The 27,510-nt window shown below is 35.1% G+C and overlaps 1 protein-coding gene across 2 annotated transcripts in view; it reads right to left on the bottom strand.

Moving 5' to 3' along the window:
• Nucleotides 1–26,887, bottom strand: part of LOC138327384 (uncharacterized) — a 41,806-nt gene extending 14,919 nt beyond the window's left edge. Inside the window, exon 1 of one of the 2 annotated variants that reach the window (XM_069273441.1) lies at nt 26,791–26,887. The gene's annotated coding sequence lies outside the window, so the exon portion shown is untranslated. The remainder of the gene's footprint in view (nt 1–26,790) is intronic. The other variant, XM_069273439.1, reaches the window with a different exon arrangement.
• Nucleotides 26,888–27,510: the final 623 nt, after the last annotated feature.

Below are 27,510 nucleotides of genomic sequence, written 5' to 3'. Positions count from 1 at the left end.
CTCCCCTAGATCACCTAGTGTTGTGGTCTCAACTTTTGACACAAAACGATCCTCGTGTATGGTTACGAAACCAAGCTGCTTGATAGTAGGTAGTCCTAGCAAGTTGGTATATCCGTTCTTGACAACAACAAAGGTTATGTTGGAGACCTCTCTGTTCCGTGGGTTGTAAACCGGAAGTCGACATTCTCCTAGTGGTTTCAGGTTTGTGTTGTTCCACATGTTTAGTCTAACCTTAGTTGGGGTCACCTGATCTTTACGGACATATCTCTGGCAGATAGTATTTATGTCTGCTCCACTATCAACTTGGAAGGAAACGTCATTATCATTCACGATGAGTGTAGCCTTGATACGGTTCGAGTTGTTCTTGTTTACCGCCATGAGCCAATTATCATCATAATCAGATTCATCACTGTCTTTCAGCTCCGACACAGCATTTATTTTCTTACACTGTGACTTAAAGTGATTGTTATCATGACAATGATCACATTTCTTTCCCCATGCCGGACATTTTTCCCGTTGTTTCTTATGTTTAAATCCACAGAATTTGCAGTTGAATTTTAGTGTCTCTCCAGACTCTTTACTCTGACTTACAGTCTTCTTATATTTTTGAGTTGAGTGGTGTTGGCTTTTCTTTCTGTTTGGACCTTTCTGATGTCCAACTGCATTAACTTTATTAGAAGATGCTGTAGACTGGTCACGAAATTCCTTCGCCTGTTGGTTGGACTGTTCATATGCCATACATAGTTTGACAGCCTTGTTGAGATCTAAGTCGTCATCTCTCAGTAAAAGTTCTTGCAATTTACCAGAAACTGAAAATACGATTTTGTCACGTATCATGCGGTCTTTTTCACTGAAATTACAAGCACCCGCACGCGTTTTCAGTTCTGTCAGAAACTTATCAAAGGGCTCGTGGTACACAGTGTTCCAGAAACGATGGGTTTCTAATACCTCGTTTTTCCTGGGGTTACAATAGTTCTCTATTGCTTGTAAAACCTTTTGTGGGTCATGCTGGTCAGTATCAGTATCTCATGTAAGATTGTCATATACTTCCACTACTTGTGGCCCAGCACAGTTGAGAATAACTGCCGTCTGCACTTTTTGGCTTTTCTCAGAGACACCGGAAGCGTCGACGTAAATGTCTATCTGTCTTCTCCATCGCTTAAAATTTTCGGCGAAGTTCCCCGTGGATATATCAAGAGGGGGTGGGGTTCTTAAGGACGCAGCAAAACTCACGTTTTCTGTCGCTGCAGGTTGGACAGGATCAGCCATGTCGAGAAGTTAATAAGTACACGTGGTATCAAGATCTAGCCACGAGCACGTGTGTATCACGAGTGTAGAAAACACGGCATAGATGAGGAGAATTTGTGATCATTCAAACAATTCATCAGAAAGTTTATATTGTTATTAGTTGCTATATCATAGTTCCTTACCGCTGCCACCATGTTGATTGTCATTGACGTATTGGTAGTTGTTTAGTAGAAGTAAGATGCGGAGCCAGGCTGAAAACATGACATGCTTTAATGGCGTCAACTTCCGTAAGTACAAAGGATTCTGGGAGTAAACTCTAAGGGTAATACTAATATACAGAGTCTGATACGGAGAATCCGGATATTATTAACATTACTAATCAGTGCTTCAGCGATCTCTGTAATTTTAGTTAGAACAAATAATGATTGGCGTGTGGCCCATTGCAATAATGCATGGAGCGACAGTGCTTGAAGCAACAAAAATACCCTGCGGAACTCACGTGACTGTGCGATAAAACAATTATGTCGCTCTGTCGCATAAGCGAGAAAATAAAATTTTTCGCATCGACAGTGTATTTTTGTTGCAGTGTCACTCCGCGTCCTCACTGTTGCTTCGCGTATTGACTTGAGTAATTAAATTCCGAGCTGTTATATTAGAAAATTATCTCGTATTATATGTATGTAATTTTACAATACAAATTACAATGAACCATACATTACATCAAATGTGCATTACAACAGGAACGCGCAGAGCGATTTTGTGAGGAGCAACTATGCGACATGGCCGAAATAGGCCACCATATATGTTTTCTATTTCATAAGAAACTTCAACAAAAGGCAGCTATTTTTTTCCCAAATACACATTATATTATTAACTATACTATTACTATCTGAAAAACATTCATTACCAAACAGAGACAACCACGCACATTCGTCGACTATTTAATAGCTTTTAATTTGTCAAATATAAAAGTTGTAAACGTTCTTACTCGTGCTAACGGTAAGTTTAGCGTAATTAATGTTTGCCATAACATAATATTAACCAAATTAGAATATCATGCTATCTATTAGATCAACTTAATTTCAGTCTTTGATTGTGTTTGATGCAAAAATCAAAATGTTACTAAAGCTCTGAAGAAATGTCCGCCATGATGGAATACGCCTTTTATGCTTGTGGTCGTCGCCCGGTCACATGACCGATGAAGCATGGTATTTTGAATCATACCATGCTACATCCCCCCATGGTAAAATGACCGAACGAATCGAGCAGGGGTTATGTGTCGTTGAGGCAAATGAATCATATGACAGAGCATCAAGAATGACGGTGAAATACCAGTTTGTTCTTAGTCTTGAGTAAATGACATTTAATGTATAAACATTCCGAATAATCAGTATTAGATATGAATTTTGATTAAATCATTATAAAAATAAAAAAAGCCATAGTATCACTATCGCGCCTTCGTCGTCAATGAATGAATGGATGAAATATCGCGATATCTAGATCAAACTGCATCTTCAAACATTTATAGAGATGTTTAGCAACAATGATCAACCCTCAAAATAATACCTACATTTTATGAACAAGACACAAGCATTTCGAGTTATCCCCCTTTTATCAGAATCTAGATTTCAATTGCGTACTCCAAAACGATTGAAAAATGAAATAATTACGAGACACCCCCTCCCCCCAGCTTGCGCGCCCGCACCCACAGGAGATACTTGATATACTTTTTTAATATATCATTACATATAATCCATGTACACATCTATAGACAGTGGCGTCGCTAACAGGAAATTAATGAATACGCATTAGCGTGCGAGTTGGAGGGTCCGGGTATCCCCTGGAAAAAATATTACGGTTTAGAATGACTGAGATGAGTTTTACGATGTATTTTGATAATTTTCTGCGCGAGATTTTGGTATTTGGGGGATCCGCGGGTCTCTCCCGAGAAAAAAATTGTACGATTTAGAATGATAGAGATGAGTTTTAAAATGCAATTTGTTGAATTTGCGAGCGCCGAAGGCGCGAGATTTTGGCGTTTCGGGGGTTCGGGGGTTCGAGGGTTCGGGGGTCTCCCCTGGTAACAAATTTTACGATTTAGAATGGCTGAGATGAGTTTTACAATGTATTTGATGAATTTGTGAGCACTGACGGCGTGAAATTTTGTTGTTTTTGGGGTCCTGGGTTCTCCCCCTGGAAAAAAATTATGATTTAGAATGGCTGATATGAATTTTACGATATGTTTTGATGAATTTGCGTGCGCCGAAGGCGCGAGATTTTGCTGTTTTGGGGGTCTAGGGGGTCTCCCCCGAGAAAAAATATTACGATTTGGAATGGCTGAGATGAGTTTTACAATGTATTTTGATGATTTTAAAGCGTTCTTAACATGGTATTTTTTTCGAATTAAAGTTACCTGCATTTAGAAATGATGATTGTGAGTGTTGTCATACCATTATGCAACCCTACTCGATCTGAACATACCGGATTCACACCATCGGCACACTGTTGTGTAACTCAAAATGATAATAAATTGATTGTCTTGCTAAGACATATAAACAAATTAATCTTTTAAGAGGCATTTTTTGAAATAGTATAATCCCTTAATGGACATTTTTAGTTATCATTATTAAAGGTTTGAACATTACGTGCTTGAACGTTTAAGGAAACGAGCCGCGCATCGAAAATTTTTCTAAAATGAAGTACAAAAATGTGCAGGAGGACCCTTTTTTCTTTCAAATTAGTATTTTTAGAACATTTCACTTGGCGAAAATGTGGGGGGGGGGGGGGGGGGGGGGGGAAAAAGACATGTTTGCCCCCCCCCATCCTTGGGAACGGGGGGGAGCAATTCTCAATTGCCCCCAACTGCCCCCCTGCCCCCCTCCCCCCTCGCTTCCTACGTCCCTGTTTATCCGAGTACTTATGTGCTTTAGTCTCATTTTAATGAAACAAGGATGAAAGCACCAAGAGAAGTCATATGTTTTATGTTTGACAGTGAAAAGAGAGCTTAACTAGAGCTTCAAATGCCAATATTCTTTTTATTCGGAATTTGAATAAATGTTATTAAACATTAATAAATGCTATCTGTGTTAGCGACGTGTAGTATTTGTTGGAAGGAAAACGCTGTTATATAGGGCCAACATATTTATAGAATATTTTAAGTATTTCATGAGTGAAGACATTACCTGCTGTTAAATCCTGTTTCAATTGATAAATGAATTAAAATTTTTATTTTGTTTCAATCACATGACATACTTTTGCTCACAAACGTTATGAATAACCCAGTGTATCTATACGAGAACATTGAATTAATATTATTCTTTTATTTCCTTTTTATGAAATTGATTGAAAACCTTCCTTTTTATGTTTAGGTTTAATACATATGTTTACGGATAGAACGAGCTTTAAAAACCGGGTGTGTACACGGAATAACCTAACGAGAAAAAGAACGTTTTCAGATAATTGTTATTGCATGTATGTGTCTTGAGTGGTTCTGTTCTTTTAGTTGCAATATCTAAAGATGCTCTATCGCCGACAAAGTAAAAACGATACGTTTGAACAATAATTAGTGTTTACTCATGTAAATACAATGTATATAAAATAACTTTTCTTTTGGTACATGCGCAATAAGTAATCCATTCGGTATAGGATTTTTTTTCGGGACGCAATTATTATTTTTGCTATTTTTATCTAAGAGCAAAATGAGGAACTCAAACTTTACAGTGTTAAAGTGTAAAGTAAGTAAGTTTTGGAACTGAAGATAAAGACTGATTCATCTGCCCCTGTTTTTGAAAGAGACAAAATACCATTTGTCAGTGGTGTATCATCTTTAACAAAATATTATCTAAAACACATTATGATCAGTTGAAAAGGGAGTAGCACTAGCAATGTCACACGTTAAGCGAATTATTTGGTAATTATCAGAAGCGATAAAACTCAGAAATACACGGAGTATCACAGCCATATATCTCAATTATTGAAAAATATACTCCAATGTTAACCATAGTAATTATGATTTTTTTTCCAGTTTTCAACTTAATGTAACATTTTTCTGTTGTATACATGTCGATTACATTATCATTTTATCCTACTGAATGAATAATGAATTATCTATACAACATAATAGGACTGAGACCACAATTACATACGAATGAAGTCCCTTCAGAAATGTATGTATTTTATGAAAACATGCAGCATGCCCCTGTGAATTTGGTATTTGCCAACAAATTTAATGTAGATGTGTAGTGTATATGTCAAATTAACTGTTATAGTGTAAAATACTGAATTCTCTTGTTTTTATTGCTCCAGGATCCTGTGTAAAAAGTCCTGTTTTGACCCCAACCCATGACCCGGATGTATATAATTGGCACATGGTGACACTTGATGACAGATATCTTGAGAAAATGCCGGTCATGCTAGGTTGAAACTTTCAGAATTTGTTCCTCGGATATTGACCTTGACCAGGTTCGATGTAAACTTGTCAACGAAATTTGGGAATTTATTATGAATTTTAACGTTACAATGAAACATATAGCAGAGTTAATTGTGGTCCTGGTCCATATGGTATCTTTCAATATGTCTATTGTATCGACCGTCCTTTACAATTCGCGGAGTTACCTCCCTTGTATCACAGACCGTATACCAGACATAGGCCTACAAGCAGCAGGGTGTATGTTAAAGTTGCATGGTCTATCACTTTCGCTCTTTTTGTCAAAGTGAAAACTGTTTAAGTGTTAAACATATTTTTCTCCGTTTGTCTGAGATTTAAACTTTCTAATTTTACCACTTTTTATAAAGTTGCAGTACTGGAAGTATTTAAATCATAAAAATAAAAAATCTTTTTAACGTGTACACGTGAAAAATAGACTCGAAAGAGGCCGAACCATTCCGAACTCTTCCGAACATCGTCGCGACAATCTCAAAGTAACACGAGAATTGTGAAACCAAGAGAGATGTCAACAATTTTTCGTAAACTAAACACGTGGTGACCTCTGCAGCAGACTGGATCTACAAAGAAATTAATGCTCGCACATTGCAATATTTGATACACAAAATATTAAATTACGGCAATGTGTGAATTAGATGTTTCAAGTACTGGCTCTGTGGACATATACCAGCACGATTTGCTCATATTAGCCAGAAGGAAAACATAAACAAACATATGTGCGCTTACGCTAGTTACCTGGATCACCACGTGCAGGACGTATGGTTGTCAGTCACGTGATACGATTCGGAATTCCGACAAAACCCGAAGGTACTGAACATGGCGGTGATTGAAGGCGTTTTCAGTTCAAAACCAGGAATATATGATCCCTAGATTTCGGCTCTCTATAGGCTGACATATGGTTTTGGGGAGCTAAATCATCAAGATACATGTCCATGTTCTAATATCAAATGTTAAAACGACATATCGTTTCAGTGAAATATACAAGAAATACAACTTTAATGTAAGGTATACATACAGTATCATTGGGAAACGTTCACTACAATTATACAATAATCATAATTATATGTAGAAACCAAACAATACGAACGCATAGAATATAATTAATAAATATCTGACCGATAAAATATTCCACAAGTTTTGTTATATTGTTTTTGCAATACTGAATTCGAGAATTGCGTTAATGTAACATTAGTGTTGTAACGTTATATTGAATTGTAGCCGGGGTTACATAATTTACACGTGCTCCATTATCATTATACCCTCATAACCTCAACAAAATAAACATCTATTCCTTATATTTACAGTTTTTCAAGTTAATAAATATTATTTTTTTCCCGCGGCAGTTTCATATTTTTTAATAAAATACCCATATTTTTTTCTCTCCCGTCATCGTCAACGAATTCGATTGAACAGCTGATTGGAATCGAGTCTTTCGTATGTTCCCGCCAAAAGTGTGGTCATGACCTCACGTTGCTACGCCATCGACTGTTCACGTAACAATAGAATCGCCACGCGTGTTGTGCTAACATTACACACTGATAATACTAATACTAGAAAGCATAGTTATGAGTCCATATCAGTGCAAAAATGTGAATATTCAAATATCAAAAATACATTTTTTTTTCTGCATCAATGGAAAAAGGTATTTTGTGTTAAACCTTGTCGAAAACAATAGCTTTTCCTAAATATATGAATTGTGTAATTTGAACAGAAAAATGATGTTTTTAAATAAAAAGAGCTGTGTGGTGATACCATATGCTATGACCTTTGTGATTTTATCAAGGTTTGTCAAATTAAAATGCCAGTTTTATCACTTGTTTCCTCGATATTTTCATTTCTGTGATCACCAGTTATTGTCATTGTTGATTTATTGAAATAAATTGAATATTGAACATTATTGAACATAAGCATGGACACAACGTTACGGACGAGCAAGTAACATATCGTACAGCGGACCAGCGGAGTGAGACATATACGGTATTATTTTAGTTAGATTGTCTGTATATGGGCGATGACGACGAAAGTATCATTTGCCCTTTTAGCAAGTACTAGAAACCCAGATGGTGTTTTGCCCTATTTATATTTCGTCCTGCTATCCGGCCCATCCCGAAATGTAGAAAAAAAACCAGCATATCCATGTAATACTATGCTTTTGTGTACATGCATGTAATATTATACATGATGTTTTTTAAAGAGGTATCTCAAATTTACATTTTCAAGTTTTTGAATACAATTTAACGTTTGGAAAACTAAGTCAGTGAGAATGTTATTTAGTATCTATACAAAGGAATACGCCTAAATATCGCACCCGTTAGTCATTAAGGTTAGCAACCTATTGTTAACAATCATCTACTAGCGAGAAATATGTGAACCTTATTTCAACGGTCTGCATATTGACCCATGTCATTTAGTACGTACAAACATCTGAAGGACAGAATGCCAGACAATGTGTTTAGTATTCAATAAAGCCGACAAATATTTACATGATAAGGGAAGGAATGGACGATAGGACAATAGCAGACTATATATTCCTGAGTCAAATCTATTCTGGCTTGTAATTTGTTATAGATACTCTTTTCAATAGATATATTTTCATATGTTCACATACCGACAGTCCAAATGTACTGTATCGCTATACCAAGTACCAGGACACTACCACACCTGCCAATAAAAAGTACTCTGGACACTCTACTTATATTCAAGTCAAAATAGAGTAGTTTTTAACCCTTAATGTATTTTATATTGAAGTCAACTGATTCTTGCGATTTGTTTTAATGTACCGTCTTTTGCGACTGTGATAAAATAATCTATTCAGAGGACAATATGTTTAAACCTTTCGTGTAAATATTTCAGCAAGCATACAATATTTAAAAAAAAAAAAATCAAAATCATGTAAATAACATTATTATAACTCAAGTGAGAATCCTGCATTCTGATCTGTCGTGAGATATTTGGCATTTTACACTATCACACGGCAGTTCGTAGCAACCCCCCAAGCAACGGATGATAGTGTATATTTGACAGTGCAAAATATTAAACGCCCGGAAAAAATGTGCACTCGTTTCTAATTTCAACGCCATCTTTGATTTTTTATATTTATGAATAGTTTTGCAAAATAAGTCTGCTTATTACGGTGGCTGATTTGTGCCATTTCGTCTTTTCGTCTTTTCGTCTTTTCGCCCCGAAAAGACGAAATTTAACAACTTTAAATTTCGTCTTTTCGCCGCGAAAAGACGAAAAGACGAAAAGTCAAACACGAAAAGACGAAAGTGATACACGCTAATTAGCGACTTTGATTCTCGTCTTTTCGCCTTCAAAATTCTCGTCTTTTCGTCTTTTCGTCTTTTCGCCCCGAAAAGACGAAAATTAACAAACCTTAATTTTCGTCTTTTCGTCTTTTCGCCCCGAAAAGACGAAAATTAACAAACCTTAATTTTCGTCTTTTCGTCTTTTCGCCCCGAAAAGACGAAAATTAACAAACCTTAATTTTCGTCTTTTCGTCTTTTCGCCTTCCGGTCTGGTGTGGAAGTCATTTTGAAATCTTTTTATCTTAATATTGACTTAATTGTTCAATATATTTTTTTAAAATTCATTAATATCTTATTTTTTGTGTTCTAATCGCCCTCTTTAGCAATTACGCTTATCAACACATTGCCGTGTATATGTAAGGACCATAATGAACTTAGGATGCTAAACATAGCACTTACAGGAGTTGCCTCCCCTACACAACTTGGAAAAAAAAAAGTTGTCGGCGGGTATTATTTGAAAGCGTTTGAACCACGGATAAACTTGTTAACAAAACAATTTATGAAAGACAACTCGTGAAGACTTTGAGTTTAAAGGAAGGACTTATACCAAGAAATTGCTCAAATACAGTTAATTATAACAGTCAATCAGTAGGTACAAGGTACTGTGTATTATTTGAAAAGACATTTTGACTACATACATGACATGGTCTTCATCAAAATTTTACATTAGAAATTACATTATAATCTCCGTCGTATATGATAGATGACAAAGTATATCTGTAATTTGTATTTTTTCGGGGCGAAAAGACGAAAAGACGAAAAGATGAAAATTAAGGTTTGTTAATTTTCGTCTTTTCTCCCCGAAAAGACGAAAAGACGAAATTTAAGGTTTGTAATTTTCGTCTTTTCGGGGCGAAAAGACGAAAAGACGAAAAGACGAGATTTTTGAAGGCGAAAAGACGAAAATTAAAGGCGCTAATTAGCGTGCTTCACTTTCGTCTTTTCGTGTTTGACTTTTCGTCTTTTCGTCTTTTCGCCGCGAAAAGACGAAATTTAAATTTGTTAATTTTCGTCTTTTCGGGGCGAAAAGACGAAAAGACGAAAATTAAGATATTTAATTTTCGTCTTTTCGGGGCGAAAAGACGAAAAGACGAAATGGCATAAATCAGCCACCGTAGCTTATAAACATTTTTTTCCCAGTTTACACCTTTTCGCTTAACGGCCAAGCACTGTATGATCGTTTATATTAATCCCATCTCGGGTGATTGTGATATCCTCGGGGTGACACTATATAAATACTACCTGCATTAGAGGGTGACACTAGGCACTGCCACCCTCAAATACAGGTAGGTTTCCTACTTTTTATTTTATAATACCAAAAGTCTAGAAGCAAAACTAGTTTTCAAGTATTTGTAATCTATTGAGACATTTTAACTTATTTTAGCAAAAGACAAAAACTCACCGTCGGCAGAAAAATAGCATATACAGTAGCTTCTACTCAGTAGCGCTTATTACCATTGTATTGTAAAACAGAATAATCACAATAAGCATTCAGTGAAATATTCTTGTTGTCTTGTCTCCTGCGTTTGTTACAATCTTAAAGTTTTTGTAAATTTCAATGAATGAATGAATGAATGAAATTAGCAACGTCACAAAGACGCTTGTAATCGCATGTCTTCCGTTCACCTAATCACAGACAGGATTGATAAAAACCAACATATAGCGGTTTGGCGGTAAGCGAAAAGGTGTAAACGGAAAGCTACGTACTTAATTTGAAAAAAAGATATTGATAAACATACTAATTTGGCAAAACGTCGCTTCAAAAACAAAGATGGCGTCGAAAAAAGAAAGGAGTGCGCATCTTTTTCGGGCGGTTAATATTTTGCATTGTCAAAAAACCCCACTGTCACCCGTTGCAAGGGGTTTGCTACGAACGTGTCTATTGTCTCCTATTGTTATAATGCTAATTTTCGTGTAATAGTGTAAAATACCAAATATCTCTCGACCAATCAGAATGCAGGATTCTTACTTGAGGAATGATAATAGACACTGTAACACTCTAATGTAGGTAGAATTTATATAATGTATTTTCCTTCCGTAGAAGGGCTTTCATTCCAATTTCCATATTCAATTTTATCACATAATCCGCCTGATATCCAGTGATTTTGCCCGTGTAATATTATGTCACTAGTGTGAAATGACCTGGAGCGATTATCATTAGCTGGAAATTTATTGTGGCCTCATTCAGAAATAATAAAATGACGTCAGAAAAAAATGACGTGACGCCAGAATTATAAGGACGGCGGGACAAAATGGAGGTCTCCGCTGGATTTTCGGAATACATTTTCAAGTGAAATTCTCTGTTATGTAGGTTTTGGTAGTTTTTTGATTTTATTCAACGCATCGCCAAGGCTCGCAAAAAGAAAAAAAATCTTATACTCGTTTCATAAAATCTTAAACACAATGATGGCGTCGAAATAAGAAACGAGTGCGCCGCATTTTTTCGGGCCGTTAATATTTTGTATTATTATACCTCAAGTGAGAATCCTGCATTCTGATTGGTCGAGAGATATTTGGTATTTTACACTATCACACGGCGGGTAACATCAGAACAATAGAAAACAATAGACACGTTCGTAGCAACCCCTAACAACGGGTGATAGTGTATTTTTGACAGTGCAAAATATTAACCGCCCAAAAAAGATGCGCACTCGTTTCTTTTTTCGACGCCATTTTTGTGTTTTGAAGCGACTCTTCAAAATTTATCTGGAGCTATTTAGTAATAGTTTTGCCAAATTAGTCTGTTTATCAACAAATTCATATTAAGGACGGAGCTTTCCGTTCACGTCTTTTCGCTTACCGTCAAAGCGCTATATGTCGGTTTTTATGAACCAGTCGGTGATTAGGTGAACGGAAGACATGCGATTTCAAGCGTCTTCGTGACGTTGCTAATGTTGTAAACCGACGACGGGACGAAACCAAAATTCATTGAGATTTGCAAAAACGTTAAGATTTAAACAAACGCAGGAGACAAGATAACAAGAATTTTCACAATATGATTATTGTGAGTATTCTTTTTTTATAATGCAATGATAGTTAGCGCTACTGAGTAGAAACTGATATGCTATTCTACTGCCGACGGTGACTGTTCGACTTTTGCTAAAATCAGTTAAAATGTTTTAATAGATTGCAAATACTTGAAAACTAGTTTTGTTTCTAGACTTTTGGTATAATAAAATAAATATTGCATACATTAGAGGGTGACAGTGCCTAGTGTCACCCCTCGGAATATCACTGTCACCCGAGGCGAACAGTGATATCCTCGGGGTGATACTAGACACTGTCACCCTCTAATGCAGGTAGTATTTATATACTGTTAAATATTCACTATCACCCGTTGCTAGGGGGTTGCTACGAACGTGCTAATTGTCTCCTATTGTTTTATTGCTAACTGTCGTGTGATAGTGTGAAATGCCAAATATCTCTCGACAAATCACAATGCTGCTTCTCACTTGAGGTATAATAATTAAAGTTATCAAACTAACAATCATCTATTAGAGACAAATATTTGAAACTTCAATGGTCTGCATATTGACCCATGTCATTTAGTATCTATAAACACATGAAGGACAGTATGCCAGACAATGTGTTTAGTATTCAATAAAGCCGACAAATATTTACACGATAAGGAATGGACGATAGGACAATAGGAGACTATTTAATCCTAGGTCAAATCTATTCTGGGTTCTGGTTGTAATTTGTTATAGATATTCTTTTCAATAGATGTATTGACAAATGTTCACATACCGACAGTCCAAACGTACTGTAACGCTATACCAACTACCAGGGCATGCACTGCCTCACTTGCCAATCCAAAACACTCTGGACTCTCTACTTTTATTCAAAACAAAATGAAGCAGTTTTTAACCTTTAATGTATTTCATATTGAATACTGATTCCTGTAATATGCTTCATTAATAAACGTAGTGTCTTTCACGGCTGTGATAGAATAATCTATTCAGAGGACAATCTGTTTATGCCTTTCGTATAAATATTTCAGAAAGCATACAATGTTGTTTTTCCAAAATAAATAAATAAATAAATAAATGAAAATAAAAATCGGGTAGGTCTCCATTGTGATGTCATTATTTGTGAGTGACATTCATGTCTGTTTCTCTTAAAGGTATGACGTAACGCTCGCAAACACATGACGGCACAATCAATACCCACCGTAAGGTCAGCTCACTTTGCCATCTGTATCACTTTGCATTGGATAATATAGACAATCGTTCTGAATCTTGTCACTGTATTTCGTACCTGACTGGGGTCAGGATTTCGACCGCTGTATTATCTTGTCATCCCCCATTGGTTAATAGCCAGCCATCAATATGGTATCAGCGTGATCGTATCTGTGTTAGTATACTGTCACTTTATCAGATCGTATATTCCTTTTGGTTCATAGACGTCGATGTATTCGCGTGTGGGTATTTTCGTGTTGAATCAATCCTAGGTATGCTAACGTTTGCGCTGTCAATATTAATGTATAGTTGTATTAATAGAGTGATCTTTCACAGGTTTGCATTTCTGCGTTTACCTAATCGCGAGGATTTTACGTAAGGGAAATCGGGGAAAAGTTAAACACTGTCAATGATTCCATTATGACTGTATTTATTTCCTGCATTTGTTTCATTTTTTGTTGTATTTGTAAAAGACTTTCATTAATTTCGTATTTCCTCATTATCTTATCTATGCTGAAAACAAAAAAAAAGTGGTAAGTCGTCAAATAATTTTCAAATTTTCGATAAGACACAAGCTTAACTCAAGTTTGATAAACATAATATATAACACATGTTACATAGTTTAAATCATCAACTGAAAATAACATATCTGATGACTAATATTTGTGTTTTATTTTCAATTCATAAGACCTTGAACAATATCAAAAAAAGTTTAATGTGTTTAAAAAACACCCAACATTTTTCCATAGACAAAAAACAGAAGAATTATTTTCAGAACGAATAGTTTCAAATCGATTCACATAACGGTCACTTTTAAAGCACGATTTCAACTTAATTGGTTTGATATGCGCAATGTGGGTAAAATCGTATCTTGTTAAAAACAAATTTTCAATATAAATTTAACTGCTGCTTTAATGATTTTAATAAATGTTCCATCTAAAATAAAGCTTAGATTTAAAAGTTGACCCATGGTTGCATTGCACATGTAACACTCATTTTGGTGATACTTAGCTTTGATCAATGTAAAATATTGCAAATTTGATGTACAATGTAGTTTCTTTTAATCGTCCATTATTATTGAAAGTCTTCGAATGACCTTTTGCTGAAAAATAAGCATAATTTTCGAAACAAAATAAACAAAACAATTATGTTTGTTTCACAACCATCTTGTAATCTGTAAAATGTCTAAAACTTAAGATTGTATTTTGTAAATTTTACAGGTAATTAAAAGATATATTCTGCGAAGAACAATAATGTTCTTATTTTAATGCATGACCTAAATAAACATGCTTCTCCTATTAAAAGTATTCCGTTCTAACTTAAAGATATTTACTAGACCTTGGAGTGTATGCATTATTTAAAAGACAGTTGTAAATTGTAAGTGTTGAAAAGTAGGCAAGACATCTGCCATGTTACGTGTAATCAACAATCTCAACTAAAAATGTGTTTAGATTTTTTTCTACTGTGATAGGTTGGGTAGAAAAACTAATAATAGTCATTCAAGATGTAATATTAAATGTGAAAATATTTTGTTGACATTTTTACCATACCGGATTTGTCTGGAGATGGCATATATAGACTTTGCCTGATGCTAAATCCATTTGCAATAGAATTGGTTGGAATTGATTCTACCGATATCAGCCCATAGTCCTCGTACGGCAAGATATACCACTGAATAAAAACAAATATTAAGTAGGAGTCGATAATTTATACAACGAATGGTAAAGCATGAAAGATTCCAACGCCGTCACACATAGCTTGTTTTGCAAGCAGCTATCTGAGTACAACAACATGATGTCATTCAATATTTGATGACGTTAACAATTTGTGACGTCACAATGAGAAAAAGTTCGGTTCAAAGTTTAAAATCTCTGCCAATCAAAAATATCTTAAGGTATTATTTCACTAGTGGACTATTAATATTTTTACTCAACACCCAGCACACATATACAATGGCCTGAGAGTGGAATAACACGAAACATTGTGTTATAAACCATTGTTTCCCATTTAATGTTTATATATCACGATTTTATAATTAATGTATGCCTTAGATAGGTTTACGTTATATTACTTAAGAGAACAAAATGGGAAGTGATTGATAGCTAAGAAAGAGGCTTGATTTTTGTCTTCAGTACTAAGCTTGTCCTCACAGCTATCCTGTTTTGCTTTATAGGAATTGATATTGAAACAAAATACAGCAAAAGACTTTGTATAATCACAATGGTCTGACATCACTTGGAAAAAGTTTCACTGTCAAAATATGATTACACTGTAGAACTACACCATGTAAGACTCTTTCAACTAACACCACATCCAGTCTGTTGCAACTTTAAGCACTAGTCCGATGGCCACGACAAGTAATTTTAAGGCTGGACTAGTGCCAATTGTAATGAACCAGTCCGATTGGAATAGTTGCTTTCTACCCGATTAAAACCAGTAAACACTTTTTTAACAAGAGAAGTGGTCAATTGCAACATATTTTGGGTGAATTCTGTATGCGATTATTTTAGTCCGGACACAGACGCATCAAGACTGTAATATGGGTCAAAATCCAAAACTGATCTTGACTGAAGTGCTGAGGCAAAACGCCTAAACGGCTGTTTATCTAATTTGGACTAGTGATTAACTAGACGGACTAGCAGAATTTTAGGGTTTACTAGTCCAAATGACTAGCAGCGAATTTTTTTTTATAGAAATGAAACCCCTTATCATATCTAAGTAACCCCCACATTTATCTACACATTCCTCATATTAAATGTTATATTTCTTCAACTCCTTGTTATCGTTATGATTGGAATTCGATTCATGACATGTGATAGATCACCAGATGACGAAACATGGTATGATGTACTCACGCTGAAAGGTGATAAAGCAGTTATCACCCCTCGTAAATGATATAACCCTCGGCCTCCGGCCTCGGGATATATCACTTACTCGGGTTGATAACTCACCGTATCCACCTGGAAATAGGTCGATAATTGTATATTATAAGCATTAGTTACAAACCAGAATTCATGCACTGTAAAATTCTTATTTTGTATGCCATATGCATGTTTCGATGGACTCATACCGGCAGAAATATTAACTGAAATTGTAGACAACAAGGTATCTTCATCGCCTGACCTTTATACGCGTACTCTTCTCACTGCACTATAGATGTAGAATTTATTATTTTCAGCTCTTATTTGAACTTGTAACTATGCATTGTAAGTACTGTAATTTTAAAAGTGTTTGGTAACATTTGGTGGTGAATAACTTATATTCCTATTATATATTTTATATAAAGCTCTTCCTGATTCGCGTGTATAAAAATAACGGCACCTATAACTTTGAAATAAGAAAACTGATGAAAGTAAAGAGAAACCGACGAAGCGGGACATATGTACCCAGTTTTACAAATGTTCCCAAGTAAATCCTACTTTCGGTGATATCTGCTGTCGTTTTAATTTATTGGAAATAACGTCAAAACACATTTTCGGTAATGCAAATTGGCAAGCTTTTCTAGGAAATTTCCAATGTCAAGGTTATTCAAGCACGGGTTATACATGCAGTGTGTTGTGTTCTAGAGAAAGACCTCGTGGTTGATTGAGTATAATGTGAAGTTTAGTGACGTGACGGTTATCTGATAATGACAGAGGTGACACAGTTTTGACTGAATAGTCAAAACACGGGGTACAAGGCTGCTGTAATGGCGAATAGATAGATACTATCACGTAGGCATGTAGATAGAGAGGGGTCGTCTGCGTGCAGCGTGACATAGATAGTAGTTATGGTACGTGTGCATCAATGGTCACCGAGTTCATCAACTTCTACAGATTATTCCACCAAGGTTACCACATTTACTCTTTAAATGAAGCAACTTTCTGATATCGTCCTATCAGCGAGTTTGGCAATTTCATTTCTTTCAATTTTAATTGCAACGATGTTTTAATTATATTATCATATTTATACACATATAAGAATATTATCAACAAATATCTCTGTCAAAGCATTGTTTTAACACGAGTCTCTCATGACGTCAAAATAACCAAGAATCGAGAACAGATGAGAGATTTTGGGAATTTCAGGAAAAAATTTTAAACTGATATCATATTATGTCCAAACAATATCAACAATCAACAATGTAAACAACAATGTAAATAATGTGGACAAATGTTTCCTCGCGAGTACCGGGAGTGGCCAAACAATTTCTCCTTGGGCTAACGTAAACAGGAATCCTCTCTAGTAAAATACCATGCTATTCTATTTAGTAAAATACTGATTAATTAATTTTTGAATAAGCCACTGGATGATTTTTTTTTTCTTTTTTGCAAAATAATTCAGATGTAAATAACAGCGTTTCCGTTGATATAGTCTATATGCCAATATCCCAAACATCACAGTCAACATAGAAACGGGAAGAAATGAAAGTCAAATATTTCAGTGGTCATTGTATTATTTTTCAATTGCAGTATATGAAATACTATAAAAGACTTCTTTATATTCACACGTGAAAGAGTAGTTTTCTCTCAACCTCGACGTTTTATTATAACTTTGTAATTACGATAGCTCGCCATTTTGATAAATAAGTTCAAAGAAAAAATGCAAATGAAAATTGCTTTATATTTTTACGCAAATTCCGTTGTTTGCCTTCTTTGTACTAAAATCAACATATTTTCTGAAAATAACGTTAATATTCAACGAGAAAATGATAAATGTGTCACTGATAATTTTGTTTACTCGGTGACGTCACAAATTGGAATTGTATTTGTTAGCCGTGTATGTAATACAGACGACATGAGTGTTTGCATCAGATAAACCAGTATTACGCCTACATTTTTATATTGTATTACATGTATTATGATGTCCTCATGTGTAATAAACGGAACGTCGTCAGGTGATATTTATCTTTACATCAATTGCATTAATTCATCAGAGTTGTTTTAATTCGTTTTTCAGTTATGTAACTTAAATAATAAAGATAACTTCATGTGAGAATATTGATAATGTAGACCATTATGAACCCTGTTAAAACAGAGTTCAGCTGGAATTATAACTGGCGTTAATATTTTGATCACTCCCACAGTCATCAAATGGATTATACAATTGTAATACGTCTATTTGTTTATGTGGCGCCACACCAGCGCCCCGGTAAGGACCGCATGATGTGCATTTAAACTTATTTGTGGAATTTCAAATAAATTTCTATGGCAAAGTGGCTTTTATTGGAAAGAAAAAAATAAAGAAAGAAAACAGAGAAGAGCAGCTAGTGGCCCTAGGGCTGTTTGCAATCTTCGTTAAACAAATAAAGAATTACTAACAGTAACTTGTCACATAGTGACGGAAACCCTACTTTGATGTATTTTGGTTATCTTAGTATATTTCACAAGGTTAAGTCCGTATGGGGATGTGCCACGACATGTAAAACGTAGAAACCATCAGTAACAGATTACTGTAATATTTCTGGACTCAAATATTATTCTTTATGTTAACTTTTGGATATAGAAAAAATATATCAATCAATACATTGTAGATGTATATGTATATATGTACATTGTTTTTCAAATATATTTTGATTCATAATTTGTCATGTAGGAAGGGCAGAAATGTAGCAACCAAGTTGGGCATTAAATTGGATACATTGTTTCAAATCCCCCAATAATATTGTCAAAAGTGTATTACACAGAACACTTAACGACATAATACGGAATTACTAAAGAAAAACAAGCTGTTTTGCAGTCGAATTCATTTTTTTAAAGGATCTTTATTTATATAACTCGTTCATTGTTTTCTTTCTATTTTATTTTCCTTGTGTCGGTTTAAACAGGGCCAGTGAAAGGACTGTTGTTGTGTGATCGATATAGTTATTATCATACACTTCATGTTAGTACTTTCGTGAAAGGTCGCGTGTACTCTTTCGTTTGCCTGGTACGATGGGGTCAGTTGTTGCTTATTTAATCTCCTGTATTTATCTAATTATAGCCTGGCTGATAGCAAGCTTGACCAGTCGTCTTAGCCGGTATACGGTACCGTGTCATCTTTGTATAGACTAAAAGGTCAATGGCTACATCGTACGATGCGTTCATCTAAGCCAAGGATTTCTTACAAAATCTGTCCCTTCTCGGCTTCCATCAGGCGGTCAGTGTATATATCAGATCGTACGATATGATAACCTTACTCAAGGTTTTCCTACCAAAATCAGTCTATATGTCTAGACTATTGTTTTGTAATCGGATTTATTTCAAAATCGCACAAAAAAACTGAAAAGTTTTGATAATAAAAACTATTCATATGTTAGACAACCGTTAAGGTACTTCATAATGTCAATTAAATTACAAAAAAAATATCTAAGCTAAACCCAATGCTAATAAACAAGGCATTGCGGCATGATAATGTTCAATGAAGCGTGAAATAAATTGGTAAGATCGAGCATCTAAGCTGTTGTGGTGTAGATTGTATCGTCACTGGTGTTAAGTGATCGAGATAGCCATGTTTAGCGTTACCTGCCGGGATATTTTAGTTCTAAATCCTACTGCATGTCAATATTCTATATATTCAGTCCAGTATACAGGGCGTTATATAATAATTGCTATTTCCATACATTGTCATTTGGTGGGTCTGCCTTCACGTTTTATTGAATATATATACAAACTCTAAAACGAGTTTGATAATAGTTTAGATTTCAAAAACTTATTAGTTTATTGTTAACATTACATTCATTATCATTACCTGCATAATTTTAAACAGATATATTAAATACTGATTTTTTTAAAACGCGGGTTGCTTTAATTGTGTTTGCCGTCATCGCCCTAATAACCGCACAGTAGTTGGATATCATATATTATCATTACTGCCGTCTTAAGGTAGCTCCATACTTTTGGGAAAACCCATGTCATTTTTTTCTAACAGGTCTTATTTTCTTGCATTTTTCATGCAGATTTCAAATCTGCAAAGATAAATGGGTGTTCTCGAACTACTTTTTGAGATATTTGAGCTTGAAATATACCATCCATGCAAATTTGCTGGCCGAAAATAGAAAAATTCATAAAATTATATTTTCTGTAATATTAGGGTGAATGTAGTCTCGCTCCTGTTGATTTTTTGTCCTAAATTTCTAACGATAGAACAATATACAAAACTCTTGTATTTTTACAAATGCTAACTAATATTTGTTATTTTCCAGGACCGTTTCTATACGTAATTATCATGTTTTGCCATATTTTCGCCCGTAAAAAATCAATGAATAGGCCAAAAAGGAAATGAAAACCCATGTCAATTTAACAATATATGATATGCCCAAGATAATATATTTTTCAAATATCATATAAAAACATGGGGTCCTCGATCAAAATTTCACAATTTTGTAAGCTTGAAGTTTGTAACTCACAACCCTACCCCCATTTCATCCAGTGCTAAGATGGTCATATTTGACTATTTTTTGAAAATCATGCCGCAAAAAAACATTCCACATCAGTTCATATGTTTTTGTGATAGTATATATGGTTTATGTCTGTTTGTTTTTATGATTTTCTCCAAATTTTGTGTTTAAAGGAAATCCGTATGCGATTTTTTTAGAATTCCGGAATTTCGGTCCGGCCGGGTCCCCTCTTATCATTTATAGTGACGAACGGCACTTCCGGTGTTTGAAAATCCATTCCCATTTACGACAGGGAACGCAAAAACCTCAGATAGCATATCATTTTCACTTCACTGCTTTTATTTGATTTATTTAATGATTTTAAACATTCAATATTATATGTAGACAATTTTCACCTATTGAAAAAATATCCAAGTGGGATGTCGTGGCGTATCGGAAACCATTCTGGAATTCAAAACTAGACTGGTTCCCTTCCCTTAGTTCTCTACTCTCCGCCAGGCTGCGCTCCGCTCACTAGGGACCGGTAGCGGGTAACCATGATGATTTTTTTGATTGGTCAATCTACATATCCGGTTCGCCTGCATCACATTTTTTTAGGCGTAGGAAACCCCTTTACGCACGAAGCGACGGATCTTAACGTAAAGAATAAATAATTTATTTGAACGATATATAAACAAAAGTAAATAAGATCTTAAGTTTTGAAATCATTTCGTGCTAACAGAGTTTAGAGTGTTCATAGGAACGACGTTAATGACGTTATTTTCTCTTAACGGAAGTAGCCGTCTCCATAATGACATATCATGCGCAGAAATGATGCGCACTACTCTGGAGTTGGAATTCCCACTCAAGATGGCTACCCGCTACCGGTCCTCAGTGAAGCGTACGCAAGGGAGGTAACTGAGGCGGGAACCAGTCTAATTCAAAACAACCTCCGCAACTTCCGGTATAGCGTCATATGAATTGGCGCGGTTTTCAAAAGTGTGGACCTACCTTAACACTGCCTTACTCATGGTCTCCTTATTAAAGCCTTTTTCTCAACACTGTCTCAGTCTGTGCCTCTGTTAAATCTTTAACTCCGTAATTGCATACTTGTTTTTTTAATTGTTTTTACAAAACCTTATTTATCTGGAATTTATCAAGAGTGTGTTTCTGACAAAGTGTGAATATGTGTCTAATGTAATGAATATAAAGAAAAATAATATAATGCAATTTAAAAATAATGATTAATCGAATATCAAAGAAATCAACAAAAATTAGATTTTTATTTTCAACTTTGATTTTTTAACTTTTATGGTGATGCCGTAATGACATCGACAGGTGTCAAGTTGTGTGGTAAAGATCTAACTCGATTAACGACAGACATCAAACCAGGCACCATCAAGTTTATCAAGCGGTGTGAACTTTAAGGGTCAAGCTAGTTTAAGGTTTAGGAAGGTATACATAACGATTCTATTGACATATTAGCTTCGTTGAGGCAATAAAATATTTTGGAAATTTGAAATCAAAATCAATTCAGATTTAAAAATAAGAAAGATGTGTCTATGCCTAAACGATGAACATGTATCATTTCTTTACCAATCTTTTATAAACTAAACTAACCAACATCAATCAACACATACAGTCCATACCTTAAAAAGTCTCACCAAAACAAACAATGAGAAAGTATCACCTAACCAAAACAATGCACTACCTAATAGTTGATAATAAAGTTACCCTTCAATTACCTCAGTGTGCTTGTCAAACCACAGACGGCTTGCTTGGTAATAATATAAGACGAAATCATATATGGATATGAAGGATAGGGATGTTCTACCCGAGGGTCACGGAATTCTTACCTCGACATTTTATTGCATTTCTACTACTATGTTGTTCCTCCATTTTGAAATAAACAAAACGAGACTGGAAGTCATTCTTCATACATACGAATTGCGAGATATGTTCAACGCATATCCCGTTGCTTGCATCTTTTAAAATAAACCAAGCCTAGTTTCTAAAAAAAATGTTAAAATTGTACCGAGAAAATGTAATTTTGTCAAGTGGCTTGATTGTATTGTTGGTCATGCAATACAACTTCATTGGGCATGAGTGAATTACCCTAGACCAGCCAGTATTACATATGAAGGTATGAGTGACCAGTCAGTATTACATGTGTAGGTATGAGAGAGACCAGCCAGTATTACATATGTAGGTATGAGAGACCATCCAGTATTACATGTGTGGGTATGAGAGAGACCAGCCGCTATTACATATGTAGGTATGAGAGACCAGTCAGTATTACATGTGTAGGTATGAGAGACCAGCCAGTATTACATATGTAGGTATGAGAGACCATCCAGTATTACATATGTAGGTATGAGAGACCAGCCAGTATTACATATGTAGGTATGAGAGACCATCATATGTAGGTATGAGAGACCATCCAGTATTACATATGTAGGTATGAGAGACCAGCCAGTATTACATATGAAGGTATGAGTGACCAGTCAGTATTACATGTGTAGGTATGAGAGAGACCAGCCAGTATTACATATGTAGGTATGAGAGACCATCCAGTATTACATGTGTGGGTATGAGAGAGACCAGCCGCTATTACATATGTAGGTATGAGAGACCAGTCAGTATTACATGTGTAAGTATGAGAGACCAGCCAGTATTACATATGTAGGTATGAGAGACCATCCAGTATTACATATGTAGGTATGAAAGACCAGTCAGTATTGCATATGTAGGTATGGTAGACCAGCAAGTATTACATGTGTAGGTATGAGAGACCAGCCAGTATTACATATATAGGTATGAGAGACCAGCCAGTATTACATGTGTAGGTATGAGAGACCAGTCAATATTACATATGTAGGTATGAGAGACCAGTCAATATTACATGTGTAGGTATGAGAGACCAGTCAATATTACATATGTAGGTATGAGAGACCAGCCAGTATTACATATGTAGGTATGAAAAACCAGCCAGTATTACATGTGTATGTATGAGAGACCAGTCAATATTACATATGTAGGTATGAGAGACCAGTCAATATTACATGTGTAGGTATGAGAGACCAGTCAATATTACATATGTAGGTATGAGAGACCAGCCAGTATTACATGTGTAGGTATGAGAGACCAGTCAATATTACATATGTAGGTATGAGAGACCAGCCAGTATTACATATGTAGGTATGAGAGACCAGCCAGTATTACATGTGTAGGTATGAGAGACCAGTCAATATTACATATGTAGGTATGAGAGACCAGTCAATATTACATGTGTAGGTATGAGAGGCCAGCCAGTATTACATGTGTAGGTATGAGAGACCAGCCAGTTTTACATGTGTAGGTATGAGAGGCCCGCCAGTATCACATATGTTGGTATCAGAGGCCAGCCAGTATCACATGTGTAGGTATGAGAGGCCAGCCAGTATTACACGTGTAGGTATGAGAGACCAGCAAGTATTACATGTGTAGGTATGAGAGACCAGCCAGTATTACATGGGTAGGTATGAGAGACCAGCCAGTTTTACATATGTAGGTATGAAAGACCAGTCAATATTACATGTGTAGGTATGAGAGGCCAGCCAGTATCACATATGTTGGTATCAGAGACCAGTCAGTATTACATGTGTAGGTATAAGAGAAAGGCCTTTTTCTTGGAATGCAGCTAAACAATGTTTATCACACAGAAGTAATTACGTAAAAAGTGTATGTTGACGTGCTGCAATGTAGTTGATAAATACATGTATTTTGTCTTTTTTTGTTGCCTCGACAATACTTCTCAGTTCCGTGCCTTGTTCCTTTCCAGGAATTAAATTTACATGTATTATTTTTTTATTTCTAATCGCCAACAAAATATACGTAATTGAATCACACATTCTAAAGTATAGATACACGCATAAACAGCTAATGTACTAATGTTGGCTGTTACTAAAGTAAAAAGAAAATCAATTTAAAAATACAGCTTAAAAAGATAAAAAAAACCATTTCTAATGCCATGAATGAATCGTGAACAGAGCGTGTACTATGATTCATTCACAGTTTCCACACTATAGGTGCAGCGTGCATGTGATGATGCAACTTTGGCACGCCTAATATCATACATTTTTAGAATATTATCAGTATAATTAGGATCGGTCGATGTTGTTTATGAGAGGAGGGACGTGCAGGCTGTATACAAACAGTAAATGTGACCTGCACCACATAGTGTTTACACCACTTATCAATTGGTATTTATGTCAAGTCGTTTCGTATTTACACCTGTGACGTATGTACGGCGTATCAATTTTGTAATCAAACATACTACTTGAACTCGGTCAACGACAGCACGCAATCTTCAATTGTCGTGTACTTTACTCGTGCCAAAGGGAGACAACATAAACAGGGTCGTAGTTTTATGCTTTAAATATTGAATGAAGAAACTTGTAATACGAGTCTTTGTTTTAAAGTTATTTTAAGTAAATTAGAAATAATAAAAGATACAGAAAATCCTTTTCTATAGTGTATGTTCGATACAGTTCAGTGAATAAGGGAATTGAGAGGTTATAACGGTATGTGTTACCTCCCTTGACGTCAAGTCTTCATTCATTTCCTTTACGCCAGATTAGCCTGGTACTGTTGAATAGTGCATGTACACTTATAGGCCAGCGGTAGAACTAGTAAGACAGCTGGATGTACAATGTCACACCATACAATAGCATAACACACCAGACATATTTAACCCAAAAATGAAGAAATATTGCTTCAGTTCATAAACTATGACGAAAGATAAAAAGGGTAAAAACAACGTTAGGCAATATGTTGACCTGTTGTTTTAACTTTTCCGATCCCTTAAAGCCGCACGTTCGGAATAAAATACGCGTCAAGAATCATTAATGACAATGGGCAAACATGACGGGTACTTTATACTCATTTACACCGCTATGTTCAAATCTTACACAATAACGGTACCAGTGTTTTGAATCTTTATTATATTAAATACTAATACTAAGTAAATCCACAAGCCTGAGTGGGGTGGTACATGATTATTGATAATAAATAAACAATGATATGTATTTTAGCAAATTATATCATAATTTATATACAATGCAGTGCAGTATAAATCATATCATATAAAAATAGTTTTCAATAATACCTATTAAAAACAATGTAAAATTTGGTATTGTGTCATAGAAATAAACATATAGCAATTCTAGCATTACTTATGAATAGTTAGAACGAACGGCGTTGAAAGTAATACCACAATATGTATATCATCTATAAAAAGTAACCAAGTATATTGCTTCACGCAGATAATTGGTGTGGTTTGGTTAAATGATGCTATAAAATATTAATACACAGTGCGCGATGTTTTGCTGTTTTGCACAAACAAGTGGTTGGAACAATTTTCGCCTTGAAATAAATTAACAGAAATAGATATCTAATAAGTAAATAAATGACGATGAAATGTAAATAAATAAATAAATAAATACATAAGTAAAATAAAATAAATAACGTGTATGATTGTTACAAGATCTGAATTATTTCAATTAGTCAAAAAGGCCACACGCGTACGGTTTCGATATTTTCGAAATGTCTCAGCATTTTAAACGGTTTCAATTTCGGTTTTCTTTCAAAATCCTTACCTTGCTAAATTCAACAGGCGGGCTACCTCCGCTCGCCCAAGAAATTACTGCGGTTTGCCGTTAATGGCTATATTTTGTTTCCTTGGTGTTCGTGTATTTTCTATCGTTAATTCTGTATCATATAACCGTGTTAAATTAATTTATGTCTTGATAAAGGGACGTACTTTTTATTTTTTACAATGTAATGATGACTTACCTGCACCGTACCTGATACTTAGAAAAATGCATGTTATGTTAGTTTGATGGTGGGAAAGGCTACCCCTAATAAACAGATATAGTTACACATGCCTTACATACAGAACTGAAGAAATTCAAATAAATGTTTTCATATGCTTTTTCTAACGTTTCGAAAACTACAATACTTACGATGCATCGGTTTTAATTTAGCATAGACAAATAAGAACCAAAACTGGTTACTGCCAAAAGTATTATAAGTATATCATAAGTATACATCATCATAAGTATTTTTAAGACATCGTACATTTTTATCGGTGTCTTTGAATGGTTTCCACAGCTTAACTTAATTCATTTTTCTGGAAATTGAGTAAGTTTGTAATTGTTTTAGGACATGTGTGTGAACAAATGACGACACTATCAGTATTATAAATGTTATTGTTGAATGAACCCCATTTCTACTTACCAATTCGATCCTTTTCTAGAAATGGAACATGACTCTACAAGAATAACATTTAATTCATCTCGCAGTAACTACATGTTCAAAATGTCGAACAGCTTGTGTAAATCTAACAACACCAGGTCATCTCTGAATACCCCTTTCGAAGTTTGGGATTGGCTTGTTTTTGCAGAAAACATGTTTTCGTCTCGAAATTTCGAAATGTTATTTTCCAAGGACACATAAACATTCATTAATTTATCTAGACTAGAAATTGAAACCTTGTGTCATTTTCTAAGTGGAGAGAATTTAATGTGAATGCATCATGCCAGTGACAATCCCGGCGCATCCCTTTTGTCCTTGGATGTAAGCATTGTGTTTATACAGATATATTTAAATTAGGGACAGAAGTAAACCATGCGGTGAGCGACACGATGTCCTTGGTTTATATGTCTGGCTAAACGTGTTGATTGATAGTAAGGTAGAATAAAACTATGTTCTTCCCTTTATCAGATCAGTCCGTGTCGAGATACGCTAGCATCTGTATAAATATCATTACTAGGTTTGTTTTGTATAATTACTTTTTACACAAAAAAGTCTATTGCTGAACTGAAAGCAAAAGACGTAGAGTTAACAGAAAGATCGGAATTCATGTTAGGTCAGACAGTTGCATTTAATATTTTTATTACAAAAACGACCAAAACATAACTAAATTTTAAAAGAACATTTTGTAAAGAGAAAATCTAC

The sequence above is a fragment of the Argopecten irradians genome, chromosome 7, assembly GCF_041381155.1.
Source record: "Argopecten irradians isolate NY chromosome 7, Ai_NY, whole genome shotgun sequence".
In the NCBI taxonomy this organism is placed as follows: domain Eukaryota; kingdom Metazoa; phylum Mollusca; class Bivalvia; order Pectinida; family Pectinidae; genus Argopecten; species Argopecten irradians.
Note: the sequence above shows the minus strand (reverse complement) of the source record. Positions and strands in the feature narration are given on the sequence as shown.